The 8069-nt window shown below is 28.3% G+C and overlaps 1 long non-coding RNA gene across 1 annotated transcript; it reads right to left on the reverse strand.

Annotated features, from left to right (window-relative positions):
* Nucleotides 1-585: 585 nt before the first annotated feature.
* LOC145949506 (uncharacterized) lies at nt 586-3199 on the reverse strand. The gene is made up of 2 exons (XR_014427755.1): nt 1822-3199; nt 586-745 (listed from the first exon to the last, which is right to left on the reverse strand). It is a non-coding gene; the product is annotated as an uncharacterized LOC145949506 (long non-coding RNA).
* Nucleotides 3200-8069: the final 4870 nt, after the last annotated feature.

Below are 8069 nucleotides of genomic sequence, written 5' to 3' on the forward strand. Positions count from 1 at the left end.
CACATTTTTTTAGAATTAATTTAGTACAAGTACTTTATATTTATTTTGACTAAAAACTAAGCATTAATTGTACTCTTCTTCTTCCTTTATTTTATTATCTTATGGATTCAAGAAAATAAAATAAAAAAAGAAAGGATAATAATGACAGTATTCCTTGATTTGACTAAAACTTATCCAAACTTTTTTTTAATCCTTTTAACTCCAAACCAAATCTCTCATTTTCTCTCATTTCTCTCATTTTCTTACGAGGCATGGAGAAGAGAAAGAGAAAGAAAGCTTCTCCATTTTCTTTTAAATTTCTCTACTACTAAAGGCAACTTTTCAAGTTTTTTAAAGCTACCTACTTCATTTCTTTTAGTTCTTCCCTTCAAGTTCTCTTTTGTCTTACTTTAATCTTGTTCTATTTAGGAGAAAGTTCTAAAAATCTTGTTCTTTTGTCATCCTATCTTGTGTGAAGCTTCTTTGAGGTAAGGTGTAACCCCCTTTCCAGATTACATATGGTAATCATAACTAATTATTTATGGTTAATAATATTTATATTATTAGTATAATTTTGTAGAAAAGATGCTTAAACAAATGAAGAAATTTATATTGAAAACAAATTTATTAAATACAAGTTACTAGATATTACAAACCATTTTATAACAACTTAGTAAAATAAAACCCCCCATCCTATGCTCTGGATTTTTGCATCTGACCTTCTAACTGCACATCCAATTTTTCTGCATTATGAGATCTCCAATATCTGGGTTTAAAAATATTTATGGGGTTAGACATTTAATTTCATTCACATCTCACACAAACAAATCAGACAAGTGCATAATAAGTTCATACAATTATCAATATACATAAAAAATTGATAATAGTCCAAATAATGCAATATGCTTATGAGAATGAGATGCAGATTTTGACTGAAAATATACTTTTAAAAATCGTTTTGACTCATTACTCCATGGAGATTTTCCCTTTTGAGTGTTTAGTGAAGCTAGAGCTTAACATCACTCTGTCCAGTGATTCGGCAATGCCCCACTAAACGCGAACAAGTAGACAGTAGTCAGAGTGTTAGTGCACCCGGCAGGCTACCACGACACAGAATCAATAAAGACTGGCCATCTATGGGATTGCCCATGCTCAAACACTCCCTAGATCAAAGGTCTATCCCCCAGACCAGAGGTCCCGTCTTACTCATTCTACTCAAACCCCGTTTACTATCTTCTGACATTGGTAGCATAAAACAAATACCTCAGTCATACTTTCACAACCATATCAAACTCTCTCTCACTTTATCCTTTTCTTTATCCATCTCGTACTGCCAACTGTCCTTGACAGTACCCACTATCACAATTCTCAATCAATCTCTTGCCACCAATGTTTCGGATAGTAAACATAAAGAAAAGAATTCACATAAAAAGTATCATTTCAAAATTACAAAACTTGTTCTTTTTCTATCAAATATCCTTAGTACAAAATCCATTTCTCAAATATTTATTTTTGGAAATTCTTTTCTTTTCCCCCCAAAAATCTTTTGACTAAAAAATGACATTATGCAATATGCAATATGCATTACTATTAATCTATCACTTCAAAAACTATTCTCAATCAAACTCTTCAAATACAATTCAAACAACTTCAATAGAAACATTCAATCATAAACAATCAACCATTTCAAGATTCAACTTTAAAACATCAAATTTATCAAAAAGTACAATCAAAAACCATATCAAATAACCTAAGGTTCCATGCATCAAAACTTATAAGTAAAGATCAATATTTATTCTACCATTATATAGACATGAATAAAATTAAACATCTAACCCATACCTATTTCTCCAAGCTTGCTAGCTTTTTCCTAATTTCCTTGATTTCTTCTTCTCCTACTTCTTTCTCTTCCTCTTATCTTCTTCCTTTCTTCCCCTTTTCTTGAAATTTTAGTTGTTTACTCCTTGTTTTACTCCTTGGTTGTGGAAAAGATGGAGTATTTTTGGGTGTTTCTTGGAATTGGTTTAGGTCTAGTTGTTAAGGGTTGTTGGTGAGCTTTTTGGTGTGTGGCTTCCTCTATTTATACTAGTCTCCACCTCCATTCTCCAACCTTCTAGATGTGTAGATATTTCTTGATATTTCCTAAGATATTTTAATAAGATAGTGATTAGGTGTCCATTTTGTAGATATTTATAGGACTTTCTAGAATTTTCTTGAATTATTTAAGTATCTTAATGATTAAGTTTCCAATTTATTTAATAGTTTGGTGATGAGATGTCCACTTTCTAGAATTTTGTAGAGTTATTTAGTTATCTTAATGATTAAGTTTTCAATTCATTTTAAGCACATGGTGATTATGTGTCCTTTTTCTTTTGTAGAATTTTATAGAACATCCTAGAATTTTGTAGAATTATTTAAATATCTTAATGGTTAAGTATCTAATCAATTCTAAATTTCTATTATGTAGAATTTTATAGAACTTTCTTGAATTATTTGAATATCTTAATAGTTAAGCTTCCAACCCATTTAATTATTTGGTAATTAAATATCTAGTTTGGAGAGTTTTGTAGAACTTTCTAGAATATTGTAGAATTATTAAAATATCTTACAAATTACTTAAAATTTTGAGGTACTAATATTATTATTAGAATCTTGACCACTAAAAATACAAACTTTTGTCTCTTGATCATCTCTTAATTATGTTAATTAATATTAAATAAATATCAATTTGCTTATGTGTCAAAATTTGATTGGTTGAGACTTGTATTTTAATTTCTCCTAACTATACATTTTTATTAATTATTCCAAGCATACTATATTGATGATAACATTTTTATATCCTTTTGAACATTTTTCCATAATTTTCTAGCTTAAGGTTTTAGCAGAATAACTTTTTCTTGTTAAATCCTTAGAGAATTTCTATAAATTTTAATTTAGAGATTTTCTCTCTTAACTGTATTTATTCTTAATCTACACTCAATAAATTATTGTTTAAGTTATAGATTACTTAAATTTTCTTAAATTGAGTTTCTCATATTTTACAGCGTGCTCCCAACGCTGTCCGAGAAACAGTCAATTTAGATAATAAAATAATGTTAGTGAATTTAGAAAATCTGGTTAAATAATGCTACATAAATTTCATTCACATTAACTTACATAGTATTTAATATATATAATAATTTGTAGAAACACATAGATAAATAGTTATAAAATTTAGGATGTTACATAAGGGGAGTTGTTCCCAACCTTCAAACTCTTACTTATTGTAGGTTCTTTTTATTTTGAAAAGTTGTTAAGAAAATTCGTCACTCCCCTGTTCTGTTCTGCACTTATATAGTTGTTATTTTCAATTTTTGATGCCAAAAATGGATTCCTTGGGTATGAAAACCTAAGGTTTGGTTCAAAGATCTCTCAAAATAGAGTTTTCTAGCAAAAAATATGAGTAAAACAAGTTTTGAGCATTTATGTGAAATTAACTGTTTGAAGCACAAAAATAGTGTATATTTTTGGGATGGTTACCCTATTTTAATACTGATTTTTAATGTTCAAAATTTTCTAATAAAGTGTGAAAATGCATGTTTACACATTTATTTCTTGAAAATTTGATTTCTAAACAATTTAGCATTTATAATTAAGATTTGGTATTTTTAATTCATCTATTTTTTTTTTGTTTTTAGGTTGGTTTCTAAAATGATTTAATTGTCAGTTTGATCTAAAAAAATGAATTTAGAACATGAATAATCTTTGAGAAGTATTAAATTTTATTTATTTATTTATTTTGTTTTCTATAGTAGAATTAAAATAATACGTACCAAGTGATAAAATAATGAATTTATGAATTTTTTTTTTATTTTTTTGTATAGTCTAAAATTGATGTTTGTAATATAAAATATTATTTTGAAACCTTAGGTTAGTGGTCAAAATGACAAGACCGTGAGAGTGTGAACTCTGACAATTTAACTGTGGTGTGCAAATTTATTTCTTGATTATATATATTTTGGATTATGCGACTTAGCTGAGTCCGGGGGTGTTTGACCCTTGACATATTGGTTAGAATGATATTGTAATACAGGGTTATTGTTTGTGTTGATATGAGTTACTGGAATAAATTGTTCGGAGTATTTGAATTTATAGTTGTTATGCTGCTCGTTTGTTTATGTGGCTTCTCTTGAATTTTATTTTCCTTTGAGTGCTAGTATGCTAAAAATGTTTTGTGTTGTTTTCTTTCAAATTTGTTTAATGATTATTAAGGTATGTAGAATTAGGTATTAAACAACAAAGTTTAGATTATGGTATAAGGAAACTTTAAGTGGCCGTGTGGATAATTATAGAGATACACTCGGGTACAGGAAAAATGGGTCTTTTTGACCTTGGAAAGTTGGAAAGTGATGAATCTGACCGACATTTGATGTACATATTTGACGTGTTAGAAATCACAGGCCTCACATTCCACTTTTAATGTTGATGCGAACTGTACTTTTAGCCAAGAGATCATATGCGTTGACATTGTATCTATCTAGAGCGTTGACCAACTGGCAATTATCTACATGCATGTGGCAGTGTTTGGGCCCAAGTTAACAAGTTAATGTGTTAATGATTCTTTCATATACTTGAATTAAATTGTTGATAAAACCATTAGGAATTATTGCATGATTATGTATTTGTTTATTGTATGATGTATTATTGTATGTTTGTTTTGTGCTTGTGGAGTTTGAGGAGCGGGGGAAACTCACCCTTATAGCCCATATTTTAAGAAATGATAACTCCACAAAGAATACTCTTGTCTTGCTGAGTATCGATATACCCATGAGATAGCCATAGAAGCTAGGACGCATGTATTTTATAGTTATTATAGACTGTTGGTACATACCTTAAGCGAGCAACCCCAACCACTAATTACAATACAGGTGAATGTGACTTTTATGATGCCTTTCAACTAGAGGCCAAGCATGTAGAAGCATCATGTACGATACTACTACGTTTATTATGGCATAGAGAAACCTGCAAATGCTTTAAGGTTTTATCAGCAACTTTTTGATCATGATGCTTTTGGCAGGCCTACTCGTCAGACTTTTCAACCTGACACATGAGTTCAAGTGTATGCTAATGAGGGAGACGTTGATCCTGAAGACTTGACTCCAGAGGAACGAGAATAATGTGATAATTTGTTTGATGAGGGTTAGTTCATATAAGTTGTTTTGCTCTCTTATTTTGGGTAGACTGCTTTGAGTATAAGTTATTTCCTTTTTGGGTTGTATATTTGGGATGAGAAATTTTCTATATATATACTCTCTATGCTAATACTCAGTAATGTACTTAGTACCTACACCTCATAATAATTTTTGGGGTTGCATCTTTTGTCAAGCAATTGTGGATGTACATATTATAGCTGTATGTATGGGGATATAACTTGATGACCGTTTTTGTACATTAAGTTAGTTATCTTTTAAATTACTGTTCTTATTTAATTATGCTTATTTCATCAACATAGGTTCAATTTATCTTTATAAATTTGAAGGCATAATTGAATTATTTTATTTTATATTTATCTTATTTAACTTAACTTTATGATTTAATTTTGGAATGATTCAAAATACGAAAACATTTCCTTAAACGTATACATGTTTTTGAAAGAAAAAATATTTATATGACTTGTTTCCTTTAGTCAATGGTTTTAAAGTAAAAAAGAAATATATTTTAATAGCATATTTTGGGCGTTACACTTCCAGTAGCCTCAAACGCTATTATGCGTTCTCTCTGATGACCTCCTACAGGTTTTCCTTTATAGGTACTCTTGGGATTTTGAAAAGATGCATAACAAAAACTAGCCTTCATTTTGTTTTTAATAGCCTTTAGGCTAGGCACAAAGTCTAACCCAAACTCTTCTTCCCCTCTAAACCCCCTTATTATTATTTTATTTAAATAAAATATTATTTATATTATAAACTTAATTAATTAATTTTTCTATCAAATTTAATTTATTTTATTTTATTTCAAAAAATTAGAATATTACATTCTTGTTCACTATTGGATCGAGTTGAAATTTTGATCGAATGTTTCTTAGAGGTGGTACTTCATTTTCAATGGTTGGAACGTCAAGTAAAAGGTCTAGAGTGAGAGGAAAGAGTCTCATATATATCAACAATTTTGTTTTTGAGGATTTTTCATGTTGTTTCTCATTTTCAAGCATTGATACTTAGTTTGTTTGACTGAGTTTATGAATTAATATATGCATTTATGGGAAACTTTCTTGTATTCTTTGTTGATTATAGTGAATTTTTTATTTGGTTTAGATAATTCAACATTTTTATCAATACATTAACAGGTTTTTCACGTTAAGATTTTGTGTTTCTTTTAAATTTTGTATTATCCCTTTTTGCTCTATTTTGTTGGTGCTATTCTTACAAGGGAGTTTTATTTCCACAAAGTATTGCTCTTTTATTTTAGTTGTTATTGTGTTGGATTTTCCCCATAAATACACGAATTTGTCATTTCTTGTAAGGAAAAATATTTTTCACTTTTATTTTTACCTTAATGTTCATTTCTTTTTATAAAAAAGTGTGTGACGAGTAAGGTAAAGATAAAAGCTGTAAAACTTGGAGTATTATCTTGTAATGTGTGCTGTGTAACAAGATTAATATTGCTGGTGAATTGAGTTTTTTTTTTTACTAAACACAATAAATTTAGATAAACATTTTTTATGTAAAGGAATTTTGGGGAGAAAAAGTATTTTATTCCTATCATGCAATTCAAAATGAGCTAGATCTTGTAGAAGCAACAACAAACTGAGGATCATTATCCTACTTTTCTGTTACTATTTATGTTCTTATCTTTAATAGTTTGTCTCTCTATTTGAATTGTAGATCTTACGATTTCTTTTTTATTCAAAAGTGAATATTACTGTTATTTTTTAATAGTTTGTTTTACTCTATTTGAATTATAGATCCTACTATGTCTCTTTTATTCAAAATGTGTAAAGGAAATTCAGTTGTTATCTGTTATCACTGCAATTATATATCTCAGCAGTTTGTACCACTCAATTTAATCAATAAAAGATATTTTTTCAGCTATTAGATCTCACATTAGCCGTTGTATTTGATATACGAAAAAGTGGATAAATTTTATCAAATATTGTATCTTTGAAGGCCTTAGGAATGTAAAGCAAATAAGCAACAACTCATTAACAAACGTCGATACTTTTGAACATTAAAATAAAATTATTTGTTCTACATAAATCCGTGCGACTAGTATCATGCATAAAAGAAACTTATCTAGTTAACAAAAATTTAAGCATGGAATCAAGTTTTTAGGATAATGTTGAAATTTCATGAATCGACATTATATGTACAGTAACATGAAGTAGTTAGTGAAATCTACCGGGTATCATTACAGGGAATGAAGCACTAATTAGCTAGTATATACATGCAAATAATAATAATAATAATAATAATAATAATAATAATACAAGCAAATAAAGAAGAAAACACTCAGGAGAATAATTTCATTCTAAAATTTTATTGTAACAAGTTGTTGAGAATTATTTACATGCATGACAAGTTTCAAATTAAATTTTAGTGCACTAGGGGATCCGAGCCCGGTAGCATAGGTAGTGTTGCATAGTCCAGTCTATATTGAGTGTGTATATCTAATACAAGTACACACATATATTTGTATATAATTTACTAGATACGTTTAGGTACCTAAAGTTATATTTAATTAGATTTTTTACTTGTTTAATAATTGATATACCTTTTAAATTTGCTGAAATTCAGAAATTATGTATTAATAAAAAATAGTGTTAATATTTAGATTTATTACTTAATATATAATTTAACTTCTATAATTATATATGCCTAGTACTCTAATTTGTGAAAAAATGTTATACCTCATAGTATATTGAGAGAAAAAAACGTGATAAAATATGAAAGATATCATATGAATATGATGATAGAGAAAGAGGCAAGGTAGGTATGAAAATATTATAGTTGTGATGATAGCTGTATATATAAGATGTGATGATAAAAATATAATTTTATTTAAAAACATAAATATAAAAGGGCTTCAAATTGAAAACTCATTCATCACCAATA

This window comes from Cajanus cajan, chromosome 7 (assembly GCF_000230855.2).
Source record: "Cajanus cajan strain Asha chromosome 7, NIPB_CcT2T_4, whole genome shotgun sequence".
Classification (NCBI taxonomy): domain Eukaryota; kingdom Viridiplantae; phylum Streptophyta; class Magnoliopsida; order Fabales; family Fabaceae; genus Cajanus; species Cajanus cajan.